Source organism: Triplophysa dalaica, chromosome 24 (assembly GCF_015846415.1).
Source record: "Triplophysa dalaica isolate WHDGS20190420 chromosome 24, ASM1584641v1, whole genome shotgun sequence".
Taxonomy (NCBI): Eukaryota; Metazoa; Chordata; class Actinopteri; order Cypriniformes; family Nemacheilidae; genus Triplophysa; species Triplophysa dalaica.
Genome location: NC_079565.1, coordinates 792,501 through 806,977, shown reverse-complemented (window position 1 = coordinate 806,977; position 14,477 = coordinate 792,501). Strand labels below are relative to the sequence as shown.

Here is a 14,477-nt window from a genome sequence, read left to right as displayed (position 1 = left end):
ACATGAGTCCCTCAGTCCAGAGGTTTGGTTGTCTGTTCGATATGATTGTAGCCAAGAAAGTTATTCTGCTTTGGTGGAAAAAAACTCAAAAGCTTCTCTTTTCTGCCTAAATGGACTCGCCTCCACATTGCATCTTAAAATAATTAGTTGTACTACTGAGAACTCTGCAAAAGTTGACAAAACGTGGGAACAAGTTTTGACTTTTCTGTCAGGCCATAAAGTCTAATGATCAATGTGTTATATTTATTTTAATTCAAAGTTGTATCATTTTCTGTATTTACTGTGATTAATGCTTGTAGTTGCAGTTTTTGGACTTTACATACAGCACAGAGTTTTGTCATATGAAGGGTCCTGTTTGGGGTTGTCTGTGTTTTGGTATCTGAAATAAAAATGAATAATTAAAAAGTAAAAAATATAAATCAATAAAAAAGTAATCATTTTAATTTATTGCAAAAAAAAGGAATTTAAATACTTTTAGTATAATAAGCCATGTCTGAGAAATCGTGCCTAAGGGTGATTCACTTTTTAAGGAATTTTATTATGTGAATTTGACAAACTCTAAACCGTATAATCTCACATTTGGATCTCAACCTTGTTATAAACCCAAAACATTAAATAGGCAATGTTGAGACATCACTTATTTCTCTGTTTTTTAATTCACAGAAAACAATGAAATAATTATGTGCTAAAATTGGGTGTTCTGTATTAGGAAACTACATGGAGAATGTGTGCTTGTTTAAAAAAAAAATACTTATAAATTATTGACCAGATTCTAACTTGCCGAGCCAAAAGTTTTAATCTTACAAGAGACGACTTCAACTCAAGTGTGCTTTAAACAGTGCATTTATATCATCTCTGATCAATATAATTAGATGGAATCTGGAGGTCATTACCTCATTAATGATGACGAATATAAATGAAGGTCACCTGGGTGCTTATCATTGGTGCTCGAGGTGAGATAACTTTAGTCTCACCAAAACCTGTGCGTCACTTGCTCAAGTACAAAGTTAGTTTGGTAATGTTTTGCTTTTGATTTCAGGGTGTAAAGGCTCAAGTTTCTTTTGTAAATCTGGACACTTGAGCACAATGGTGAGATGTCGTCTTAAAGTAAATGTCATGGAGACTATAATCTTTTCTATACATCTGTGTTTTTCTTGTTTGATGCAGAGGGAGTGTATCTCTGTACACATCGGTCAAGCGGGTGTCCAGATCGGTAACTCCTGCTGGGAGTTGTACTGTTTGGAACACGGGATCAATCCGGATGGAACCGTGTCTGGTGAGAACACTTCGCTGGCGGATTCTTCCTTCGGCACATTCTTCAGTGAAACCGGTGCTGGGAAGTACGTTCCTCGAGCTTTGTTTATTGATCTTGAGCCGACAGTTGTGGGTAAGGTTGCTTCACTTCGCCTCGATGTCCTTTTGCCCACTCGAGTTGGCTTTTCATTCTTTCGACTTTCTATTTGTAGATGAGATCCGTAATGGACATTACCGAAGCCTTTACCACCCTGAGCAGCTTATCACGGGTAAGGAGGACGCTGCTAATAATTACGCCCGTGGTCATTACACTGTCGGCAAAGAGATCATCGACCCCGTCCTCGACCGCATGCGGAAAATGGTGAGAGAACGATTGAATAAAACTCCTTAAGAGTTCCTCACCATGTTTATGATGGTTCCTTTTTTAGGCGGATCAGTGCACAGGCCTGCAGGGATTTCTGATCTTCCACAGTTTTGGTGGCGGAACTGGCTCCGGCTTCACATCTCTGCTGATGGAGAGGCTGTCCGTAGATTACGGTAAGAAGTCCAAGTTGGAGTTCTCCGTGTACCCTGCACCGCAGGTCAGCACCGCTGTGGTGGAGCCCTACAACTCCATCCTGACAACACACACCACCCTCGAGCACTCCGACTGCTCCTTCATGGTGGACAACGAAGCCATCTTCGACATCTGCAAGCGAAACCTGGATATCGACCGTCCCTCTTACACCAACCTGAACCGGCTCATCGCCCAGATCGTGTCCTCCATCACAGCATCCCTGAGGTTCGATGGCGCGCTCAACGTGGACCTCACAGAGTTCCAGACCAACCTGGTCCCGTATCCTCGCATTCACTTCCCACTGGTCACCTACGCTCCCATCATCTCTGCGGAGAGGGCTTACCACGAGCAGCTCTCCTGTGCCGGAGATCACCAATGCCTGCTTTGAGCCTGCCAACCAGATGGTGAAGTGCGACCCACGCCGGGGCAAATACATGGCCTGCTGTTTGCTTTACCGCGGCGATGTTGTTCCGAAAGACGTTAACGCTGCCATAGCCAACATCAAGACCCGTCGCTCCATCCAGTTTGTAGACTGGTGTCCCACAGGGTTCAAGGTCGGCATCAACTACCAGCCACCCACCGTCGTCCCGGGAGGAGATCTGGCCAAGGTTCAGAGAGCAGTTTGCATGCTGAGCAACACCACGGCCATCGCTGAAGCGTGGAGCCGTCTGGACCACAAGTTTGACCTGATGTATGCCAAGAGGGCTTTCGTGCACTGGTATGTTGGTGAAGGGATGGAGGAAGGAGAGTTCTCGGAGGCGCGGGAGGACATGGCTGCACTGGAGAAGGATTATGAGGAGGTTGGTGCTGATTCTGCAGAAGATTGTGTCGAGGGTGAAGAAGAAGAGTTTTAGTTCATTATGAAACGCTCCTGTGCCTTAATAAATTGAATTCACGTAGAAGCTTTTGAGCATTTGTTTCTTTAAAAAAAGTTTACCCACATTTCTTTCAACCTTTTTGTGAATCTGGATTTTTGAACTGGGGCTGCATGATGTATCTTAATATATGGAATTGATTTATAGCAGTTTCTAATGACTTCCATTATAAACCATCAGCTATGGGGGGTTTTTTTTGTAGTGAAATTTGGGTCTTGTTGAGTATAATTTAATGGGTTTTACTTCTTCCCATTGGCGGTTAAAGAGTTACCATATAAACCAGTGCAATTGCAATTATAACCATACATCCAGTTACATTTCTGATGCTTGGAACTGGGAAGCCAGTATTGAAACGCTTGGTTAGAACTTTTTTTTACTGTCAACTAGGCCGTAACTGACCACAGATTGACATGCACGAAGGTTTAAATTTGACATGCACGAAGATGCCATTCTATGGCTGAAAGAACTGTTTTATTTTAAATCTAAATTTATATAGCAAGGTTACATTCATAAATATGGTCAAAGTATTTAGTTTGCGATATTTATAAATCTTCACATCGTGTGCTAGTTTAATTTTTTTTTACGTTAAATGGCGTTTGAAGTGTTAAATTGTGTTTCAAATGGAGATTGCAACAGCAAGCCTAAAGCTGAGGATGGCGTGTCGATGATTTTCCTCATACGACCAGTTAACTCACAATAGACTTGAATATGTGTGTCGAAGACCAATTACTAAATGTGCCTGGTAACTACCCAGATAGCACAGGTACATCTGTAAGATGCCTGCTGGAGATCTGTAAAAACATCTGGTTAATTTAATATTATGGGTTTTCAACAGACTTTCGCAGATCAATCGACATCAAAGCATCGCGAGAACTCTTCTCGCGGTACTGTCACACGCTAACCGGCCTGCGCAAATAACGCACCTGATACCTGATCTTTGTTGTTTAAGCGTGATTGTGCTTCAAACATTCATTTGCAAATAACTGGATTTTATTGACTTGCACCTTGTTTCTGGAGCGGGATTATTAGCATTCTACAAGTGAGTGTCGTGGCGCCACACTCAAAGTTATTTGTTGTTGTGCTCCATAGAGTGCTTTGTGGTGTTTGTGAGCTTTATTATCGTAAAGTCATGCAATTTATGTAGTGAAAATATTGTGACAGCCGCAATACAAATATGGAAGTTTGGCCAGAAGGTGGAGATATTCTCTTTGCTTTAAGCATTGTAGCCAGAGCTGATCATGCACAAGACTAAACTGCATCAAAACACACTGACCGCATTAAGTCTCTACAACTAAATCTGTGTAACTATCTTCTCCTCTGTGAACCCAAAAGAGTTCCTTATTAGATCCATCAGATCCTCTATGGCAAGCCAAATTAATTTAATTGTCCCCAGTGTTCCTCGTCGTAATTGCATTTTTGCTAACAAGAATTACAATGACCGAGCTCTATAACTCAATATTTACTAGAAACAGTTACGATTAGAGAGCTCTTGAGTTTGATTTACTAGTAAGAACTATAATAAGAGTGCTCTGCAATAAATGTTTTGCTAGTATGAATTTGATTCGAGAGCTCTATAAACGGAAATATGACTAGTATGAAATTGGAGAGCTCTGTAATTCAATTCTTACTAGTAAAAATGCAACTGCAGAGCTCTAATTTAGAGAGCTCTGTAAACCGAATTATTCTTAGGTATGAAATTCGAGAGCTCTCTAATCATATTTGTAAATCGTAAAAATTGAGGTATAGAGCTCTCTTATTTAATTCTTTCTAATAGAAATTGCTATTACAACGAGTAATCCTGGGGGACACTTTAAGCTAATTCGGCTTGCCATAGGTCTCTGTGTTCAGCCCACTGCCCCCAGCACAGCTCAAATAAAAGGTTCATTGGTTTACCTTCTTATCTTGAATAATGTTTTGTCGTTGAGAGTTCCTTCCCGAGCTTAGTTTGAGGCTAAACAAAAGTTATTGATGTAACATCACAGGTTGTTCAGTGTTTTGGAGTCTGGGTTTTGCTCTAAGTCTCCTTGGTTCTTTAGGAAAAACATTTAAAGGGCTGAAAATCATTTATCTCACCCTCAGGTTGTTTCAAACCAGTATGCATTTATTCTGTTAAACACAAAGATATGTGTAAGAATGTTAACACTTTCTAGTTCTGTGACATCATCCAGTACCGTAGCAGGACATTTATATTGTTTCATTTTTGTTCTGTTGAAAGCAAAGTGAGACTTTTGATGAATTTAGGAACACAAACAGTTCTTTGACTACCATTCAATTTTTCCTACAATGGCATGAAAATTGCCAACATTCTTCCAAATATCTTTCTCTGTGTTCCTCGGAACAGCTATGAAATGACATGAGGGTGAATAATGATGAGAGAATTCTCTTTTTTGGGTGAACGTTCACTTTAAAGAGAATGGACTTTTCTTCAGAGATGAATGTGATCTCATCTCACATGTGTCTCATCTGTGTCACATGTTACCATTTACTGAGGACGGATCACTCATGCTGTGATCATATCTTTACTTCACTTTAGATGAAAAATGTAAACGTGCCTTATAAAGTTTCAGAATACTTTACAACTGTGCTTCAAACTGCGCTCAGATCTGTGAAAAAACATTACATCAAAGATCTTACTAGCATGTTTATTTCCAAAAACTTTTCTTGTGGATCAATTTGTGTTTTTCCCACTGAAGAACTTTTTCATTTTGTCTTTTGCTCTGTTTATTTCCTCATCTAATGCATAACCGGCGGAATCTTTCAATGGTCACGTGCTTTCTCTTTTGATTTCCAAGAAAAGTTGTATTTCATTACATTGCACGGATCTCTTTTTGCCATCTCGCTAAGTCTTTTTAAAAGTTAACATCAATAGGAAACGTTTTATTTGAATCTCCTTTTTGCTATCCGAGATCTCGCGTGAGTTTTCTTTTTCCCCAAAGGGAAGGTCTGAAGTGTCCAGATACGTCCAAAGGAAACTGTATCTGCTCCTCACGCAGACTGATGGAATTTTGGGGGCTCTGTTTGGCTTTTAAACCAGGACAGACACCCCGTCTCCGCGGCAACCAGGCATCCAATCGCTCGGCCAGCTGCAGATTAGTTCAGCAGTGGGGGGTTTGGAGGTGGAGAGAGACTCCGATGGGAAAGATGAGGGGCCGGCGGGGTGGGGCGGGCAGGAAGGCAGAAACACTGGAGAAAGATAAAGTTCCCTGCAGCTGGATCCCAGTCTGAGCGAGACACCGTTCACGAGCTCACGGACGGTTTGGGGAATAAACCACGACCGGCTCGCAGGAAAATCAGGATTTCCTTGCCAAAGGAGTGTTTGGAAGGAGGAAGAAAAGTGGGAAAGTGTTAAGGGGGGATAACCGCTCGGATCATGAGAGTAGATGCCGTCTTTCCTGAGCTCGGATTTCACAAAATGAGAAACCAGCGCAGTTCTGCAGAGCTCCAGAAACAGAGCGAGGTGTGTGTGTGTGTGTTTACTTTAAACATCAACTAAATGACAAAGTTTCTTTTTAGGAGTCATCCTTGTTTAACACTTGAAGTGAGTGTATTCTTGGAAAGAGTCAAAAGTCATGTTTTCTTGTATTGGTCTTGCACAGGGAGATGATTTGTGTTTTATTATTTGTGTTTTATCTCAGAACCGGGCGAAGTTTGTTCTGGTTACTTGTTCACAGAAGTTAAGCAGTTGTGTGGAATGTGTGTTCATGGACGAGAAGAATGATGTTGTGTGAATAAGTGATTTAAGCTTGGCTTCTTTAAACATCTGAACACAACTCAAACATTATTAAACAGGACAGTTCAACATTCTGTCATCCTTGAGTTACACAAACATGTATGCAAATCTTTCTTTGGAGAAACACAAAAGAAGATATTTAGAGAAATGTCTCCGTGGTTTTGTGTCTGGACGATGGAAGTCAATTGGGTTCGGTGTTGTTTGCTTATCAACATTCTTTGAAATATCTTCTTTTGTGCTCTGAAGAAGAAAGAAGGTTTTATTTCCTTCTAGATGAGAACATGTTCTGAGAAGTGTGAGATTCCCGTTGGCTTATACAGTGACTCGCTCTCATGCTCGCTGTATCTTTCTGACTCTTTTTATGTTTGGCTTTCACAACAAGGGATGAAAATCCCACTGGTTTTCCCAATATGACACATTATACGCCCGGCTCAGTTTTTCTGGTTAAGTTTGGAGAATGAAGCAGACACAGTGCTATCAGCAGAACTTGGAACAGCAGAGAATCAATATCAGATTGATCAAAATATTAAATAACTGAACATTCATAGCGGGCGTCATTCCTCTTTCAAGAGCAGTATTAATGTTGATGTAAATTGTATTTAAATCATTTACTGGTTCTGTGGCTTTATATTCTGTGTGGTCCAGGTTGTCAGTTCTCTGTTATGGTTTGAACATTGTGTGTGTGTGTGGGGCAAGGGTTTCTGGGTAAAAGCCTGTTTGATATTGTTGTTTATGTTGCTCTGTGACTAATGGCTTTACTCTAAATAACTGGAACAAACAGGCACAAGTTCAGAGGATGAGCCGACACAGAAACACACTGAAAGTCAATGAGTTACCAAGGGCTTCAGAATGGTTGTTAATGTGTTGCTATGTAGTTGCTAGGGTGTTATTATAGTTTAGTATTTTGTTTAATTCCTATTTTATTTTTTTATGTTAGTTTTAGATACATTTTCAGTTATTTTGTTTAATAATTTTGTCCTTTTTTTGTTCATTTTTATGAGGCTGTATAAGATTAATACATTTTTTATTTTAGTTATACTTTTGATACAACATTTCAATTTTTCATTTCAATTTTTTAAATAATTCGTACGTTGATGTCTTATTTGATTTCGATGTTTGGAAACATTTTGAAAGTTTTAATTTTCGTAAACTAAAACATCTTTGGTTCTGTGTCACTTACTGTACTTACTTGCCGTCAGAGAAAAATTGAAATGTTTTTTTAATTTTTTATAAAAGTATGAGCAATGCTATAATGTGCTTATATAGTGTGTGTGACATCTGTCTCTCTTGTGCCGGAGATGTCATACACATGTAAATGTGTTTTTCTCAGTCCACACACTTCCGTGTCTCTCTGACGGTACGATAGGCACAACTTTAAACCACCTGCTGGTTTTCCTACTGACATTCCTGTCCTGAACTCACCGCTCCGACGGGTGTCCATGGCAACGGCTGCAGAATGCGCCCCGCTGCGTGTGCGAGGGACTTCGGGTGGCTCGGGGTTCTGTGAGCTCCGCGGCTTTGTGTGCAAGAGAACGCACCACAGATGCTGTGATGACTAACCCCTCCTCCTCCTCTTCTTCTTCTTCTTCTTCTTCTTTTTTAACTCTCAGTGTTTCCAGCCCCCATTGCTTACCCCCTCGAGCCTGCAAGTTGTCGTCTTGATCCCGTCCCCGTCAGGGTTCACTGGAGTTTCTAGTGCTGTTCCATCTCAGACTGAAGGTTTCTTAGTTTAACAGCGAGATGTTTGTCAAACACACTTTGGGCAGACTCTTTGACCATCATTTTAAAGTCCGTTATTGCTTTTCAGTTTATTCTGGTCAAGATCGGAACGAATGTAACCATCTGACGGACATGTATAGGTCCGTCAGAGAATATAGGAGACATGTGTGTCGTAAACGAGAATGTATGTCACGTTCACTCTTCCGTCTCTTACAGTGTTGGGCAAGTTACTCTGAAAAAGTAATTAATTACTAGTTACTTTTAACATATTCAATCGTAGAATTAGATTGCTGTACAAATTACTCTCTATAATGTCCTATATCAACCTTGACTAATTAAGTGATTCAAGGATAGACGGAAACGCACTTTTAATTAAGAGGCGTATGGAGATCGCCTGTCATGTTCACGGACGAGGTAATGAATTAATTATGAATTAGCTTGCAAGAAACGTGGAATGTAATGTTACGTTAGCCCGTGACTGATAATGTACTTAGTCAATTGATTTTGGTAGCGTAATGCTACACAGATTTACGTGTTTAAAACAGTCATACAGTCGTCGTTTAAAAAGTACATTGGAACGAACCCACAGTATTGTCAAGTAACGTTACTGGTTGCATATTTTTGTGCGATATATACTGTATTTCATAGGGTTACTGCATGCTTGACTATTCAAATAATCTGTGCATGAGTATTTTGTGTACAAAATACTTCCGAGTCCAAGTTGGTCGCGTAGCTTTCTTCATTTAGAAAACGCCAAACTGATATTAGTCCTTGTTTTATTTCTTAATTTCTCCATAACCCTGCTTGCTTCATTTGGCCTACGTTTACACTTTTTGGGGTTTCCTTTACTAAACTCAAGTAATTGTGATCCATACTATTAATCCATATTGTGGCTTTAACTAACTAAATATATTACAAATGTGAGAATTTTTCTTCAAAGCACGGATTTTAAAGTAAGACTTAGAATTTTGATATCAACACCACTATTGCACAAAGTATGTAGTTGAATTACTTCAGAAGTAACTGCAATTAAATTACAGGAAAAATAGAGTAATCCCTTACATTACTTTTCAAGGGAAAAGTAATTAGTTACTAAGTAATTTAGTTAAACCCAATACTGGTCTCTTTAGATAAAAGCCTCTTTGATGCTGGAATGTCAAACATTTCTAGTGACCTATTCTCACATGGAGCAGGACAGAATTCTAAATTAATGTTGCAGATGTCCTAACTGTTTCAGGTAGGGTCTGCAGATTCAAACACGATCCGGACGTCAAAAAAAGACGTGATCAAGAATACGAGAAGAAAGAAGGAAATGAGAAATGTGGGCGAGGCATCTAGAACAAGAGATGTTTTATCTTTTTCTCCTAGCGTGGGTGGATTGAAACACCTCTTTACCTTCTTCAAATCTGTGCTGCTTTCTTTCCTCCATTCTCTGTTTTGCACGCCTCAGATCTGCAACCAGTTACAGCCGGAATCAGGCGACCATCCATGAAGGCCGTTTCACATGACTCGTGTCAACGTTCCTCAGTGCGTCCGACTCGATCGGGATTGATCCGGTTTGTTTTCCAAAGCGCAGTCAGTGATGTTTCTGCGTTTGTGAAAGTGATGCTGCGGAGGTGAAGCATTACGCTCATTTAACAAGACTGGAGGAAAACTGGCAGCAGTGGTTTGGACCGACTCACAGAACATTCGACGAAATGTGCAAAATGTGATTTTCCACCCCCGGGGCCGAACCTACCAGAAACCCATGGAACTATCTGTGCCGTAATGCATTCAACCTTGTGTTTGCACAGGAACACGTTGCTTCCTTGTTTCCGGTAGCTTTCGGAGCTCGTGTATTTCTCTCATTTGATGAAGAGAAAACCACAGAATTTCCAAAGACTTTTCTTTTTACGGGAGTCGTTTGGATTGTGTTTTTGTTCTGTTTCTTGTGACCTTTAAAAGGTTTTCCAAGCAAGCTGGAGGCTTTTATTATAACATTTCATTCTCTTACAGATCTGTGAAACATGGACACGTTGTTTGGTGTAAACGCTTTTTCTGGAGCTTGTGATAGAACGATGATGTGCACTCTTAAAAACAAAGGAGCTTAAAAGGTTCTTCACAGCGATATCGTAGAACATTGTTTGGTTCCACCAAGAACCGTACAGTCAAAGGATCTTTAAAGGGGTCATATGGCTCCAACACATGTATTTCTGTGTCTTTGGAGTGGTATAAGTTGCCCATGCATGTATTAGACACCTAAAATTGCAAAAGTAATAGTAAGGGAACAAAAGATGCGTTCTATCTAAAAGCGATGCTCACCCAAACACCTCGTGTAACCACACCCACACAAATCTACGTCAGTTGGTGGTCTGATTTGACTAAGACCGCCCAATTGTATATGCAAGTAAGGTGGTGTACCTGTCAGGTCAATTAAAGAGGAACCTGATGTTCCAAATAAGGTCTAACCCTAACCCTACTACCATACCTCACTTTTCAGAGAGGCGGAGCAAAGAGGAGATACAAACATGCACGCTCTGTGGAAAATACAGTATTTTTGAACCTTAAATCGTGTTTACACATTGCATTACATCTAAAACAAACCATAATATTCATTTTACTATGTCATATGACCCCTTTAAGGAACCATCGTTTTCTTACTTTTGTTTTTATAATCTTATAATTTAATAATTTAAAGAACCTTTTTTCACCACAAAGAACCTTTTGTGAAACAAATGTTAAAGAATGGCTTTGAAGCACCTTTTTTTAAGAGTGTGGATTATGATGATGGTCCGTGTATCTGGTCCTCATGGCGCTTTTAGTTTTGGGTTCGACTGAACTCCATGTCTCCGGTTACACTTCCTGTTTTCCCTCACGCTTCTGCGGTTCTGCCCCATCATTCCCACCGGCCCCGCGCGCCTCGGCACAGACAGATTCCTACAATTCCCTGCCCTATTCCCATCGGAGCGCAGCGTGGCGAGAGCTTGGGAAAATCCTCTTCCGGAGTCTTTCTCTCTTCTCATCTTCTTTCTCTCGTTTTCACTTCAGCTCACTCTTGAATCCACATTTCTAGAGTGTTCATGATCTCTTTAAGAATCTGAAGAAATGCATACGTTGGTTTTGTAGTTGAGACCACAATCAGATGTTCTCTGCTGTCGTTTGTGACCTAATGAGGATATTTATTGGCATCTCTTTAATGATTTCCGTTCGTTTTTTCCTTCTTCTAGACGGCAGTTAGATTAAATAAAACGTACTTCTTGATCTGGGGTTTGTTTCTAATAGGAGTCGGATAACAATGTTTCAGAAGATTTCCCAAGAAGATACCAATATGTTTAATTGATCAAGATAAAGATTCCAGACATCATTTGGTCTCCTTCGATGTTTAAGTTTGTGTTGATATTTTTGAGTTTTGTTGTCTTTGAGACGTTGATGAGATTTCCTGTGGAGGTCAAAAGGAGAGACACGTGTGAGGTTCTTTTTCAGTCTTTCACATCCGGTCATCTCCCTCTGTGACTGACCGTCTGCGATGTCGCTCTAACACATAACATAACAATTTGTTGTCCTTGTTTTCTCTCTCTGGTTTTTCCGAGGGCTTAAGTGTCGAGCGGTCGCTCGTGTGGTACTGCGTTCAAAGCCATAATGATAGCTTCCACTCTTTCTCTGTGCGCAGACGACTCGAGCAAATTACACCGACCGTCCTCATCATCCTCCGTTTCCACCAACGACATTTTTAACAAAAAAACGTTTTTGTAAGGTTTTACAATCCAGACGCCGCAACTACAGGCCGAGAGCTGAGATTGAAACGCAAACAATTCACAGAGCGATTATATTTAGACGACACAAACACACAGAAATGAATTGTGTATTGTATCCGCTCGACATCCGTACTCATTTTGTGGTCGACACAGAATTCTTCCTGTCTGAAGTTCAACAATGAATGTATAGTTATGTTTGTGTTTAGGAGGACAATAATGTAATGCTGTCGTATAGAAGTGTAGAAGTAAAATGATGTCATCTTTTATTTGCTCATAGAAAAGACTAAATTAAATATAGTTAATTAAATAGTTTGTTTATTTAAAAACTCTTTTCATCCATTATTTCAGGACTTTGTCATCACACTAAAAGGGACAGTTTCCCCAAATTCTGCCTTCATTTATTCTCCTCATGTGTTTGTAGATCTCTATGAGAGTCTTTCATCAGTGGAACACAAAAGAAGATATTTTGAGAAATGTCTCTGTGGTTATGTGTTAACATAAGTCAATGGAGTCCAGTGTTGTTTGATTATCAACATTCTTCAAAATATCTTCTGTTGTGCACAAGAAAGAAATTCATACATATCATGACATTATAATATCATTTCTAGGTGAACTGTCTCTTTAAATCCATTCCTGATGAATTCCTCAGATCGTCGCAGAAAATATGAATAAAGTCCAACAATTTAGTTTGCATCTGCTGGTGTACAATGGGAGATTGTCTCTCTCTCTTTCTGTGTTGTGGAGAAGTGTAGAGCGTGTGATGTCATGTGTTAACAGTGAAGCCCTGAGGTCCGCAGCGGAGTGAAGCTTTGATGAGAAGCAGCTGTGAGGAGGAGGATCTTCTCAACATCTCGCTCGCCAGTGTTCACACAGTCATCACTGAAAAACATTTCTTAACTTTAGTTGTGTGAACACATCGTGACCTGTTCTGAACCGCATTGTCTTGCTTTAGTCGAGATTACTGTCAGATATCTGTGCCATTGGTATTGAATGTAACTCTTAGTTGATGTTTTTAGTTCTAATTTCATCTTGAAGTGCTGTATGACAGTACTAGACACCTCATATTGCTGAACCCGTTATAAATAGCAAAACACACATCAAAATTCATAAGCAAAAAGTCAATCTGCATTAGAATCGACTGGATTGGACCTTAAAGCATTTTTGCATTCTGAATTGATAGCGTAATCTCATGAATTTGCATTTTTTGTATAAAGTGAAATGATTTGTGTTGGGCGTAACTAGGTAATAATTAATTAGTTACTGTAATTTAATTACTTTTCCCTTGAAAACGTAAAGTAAGGGAATATTCTTATTTTTCTGTAATTTAATAAATTACTTCTGAAGTAAATAAACTAAATACATTGTGCAATATACTTGTGTGCAATAGTGGAATTGACAACAAAATTTATAATCTAACTTTAAAATCCATGCTTTAATGTATAATTCTCACATTCGTATACTTTGGTCAGTTAATAATATTACTTTATGTAGTTTAATATTATTTATTTGAATTAATTAAATTAGCTGTTTCGTGTCTATCCTTGAAACACTGAACTAATGAAGGTTGATATAAGATATAGAAAGTAATTTGTAACTAAATACTTTTTGGAGATTGTAATTTGTACAGTAATCTAATGACACTATTGAATATGACCCGACACCAAGAACACATCAGGTTTTTAGAGATACGCAGAAATACACGCTTGAAATGCATTGGAGAAGTAACGATTCAAGTCAGGTGGTTCTTTGCCTCCACATCGTGCATTAAAACCCTATAACGCACAGCTAGCTGTGGATTATCCGGTTTCTACCATGGTCATTTGCCAAGTTAAAGCTTTTATTGATGTTTACAGTGTACGTCATTTCTTACTTTAAATCCAAAACTAAACGGCTTTTCTGACTGAAGGTCTACATTAGGTAAAAATGAGCAAATAAAATATTTTAAAATCACATTTTATGTCCATTTTTTTCTCATGTGGTAAAATAGTAGTGTAAGAAGGGGATAATGTATCGCCCAATAAGCCCCTTCAATAAGCCCACTCACTTATTTCTGCGATAACAAATGGCTGCTTGTACATTATCCCTTACTTAAGGCACACTTTTCAGCCAATCAGAATCCAGTATTCAAACACAGCGTGGTATAAGCGTTCTTATCTCTACAGTCGTGTTGTGTATGTTTCTGACTAGTATGTAATGATGTGAATTAGTTAGGATAGTGAAAGAGACTCAGGAGGGCTGTGAGATTGTGTATTGCTCTCTACGGTCTGTGACCTGTGACATCACACAGAAAAACAACAGCTTCGACCTGGCCTTTGTGCGTCTGACACTGTGTTTGCATGTGTGTGTTCATGAATACGTGCTACACGCACAAGCAGGCTTTCATAGATGTAAAAAACTTGTTTAGTTTTAGATGAGATCTCACGAATCTCAAACGTTTCTCGTCAAATTCTTCTGCAATCAAATAATGTGTGTCTGTTTATTTTCATTCTTGACTTCCCAACTGATCTCCTACTTTTGAGTCAATCCTTCAGTGCGTAACAATGAACTTCCTGTGAACCAATCAGCTGATGGGCATTGGGTCAGGGGGCGGGGCAGGTGCCTCAGGTCAT

The 14,477-nt window shown here is 39.5% G+C and overlaps 1 protein-coding gene and 1 pseudogene across 1 annotated transcript in view; both read left to right on the top strand.

Annotated features, from left to right (window-relative positions):
• The first annotated feature begins 1,161 nt into the window (after positions 1-1,161).
• On the top strand, positions 1,162-2,664 carry LOC130414138 (tubulin alpha-8 chain-like; annotated as a pseudogene).
• Positions 2,665-5,869: 3,205 nt separating this feature from the next.
• si:dkey-82f1.1 (DENN domain-containing protein 2A) overlaps positions 5,870-14,477 on the top strand; it is a 25,082-nt gene continuing 16,474 nt past the window's right edge. Inside the window, exon 1 of the mRNA XM_056739874.1 lies at positions 5,870-6,142. The gene's annotated coding sequence lies outside the window, so the exon portion shown is untranslated. The remainder of the gene's footprint in view (positions 6,143-14,477) is intronic.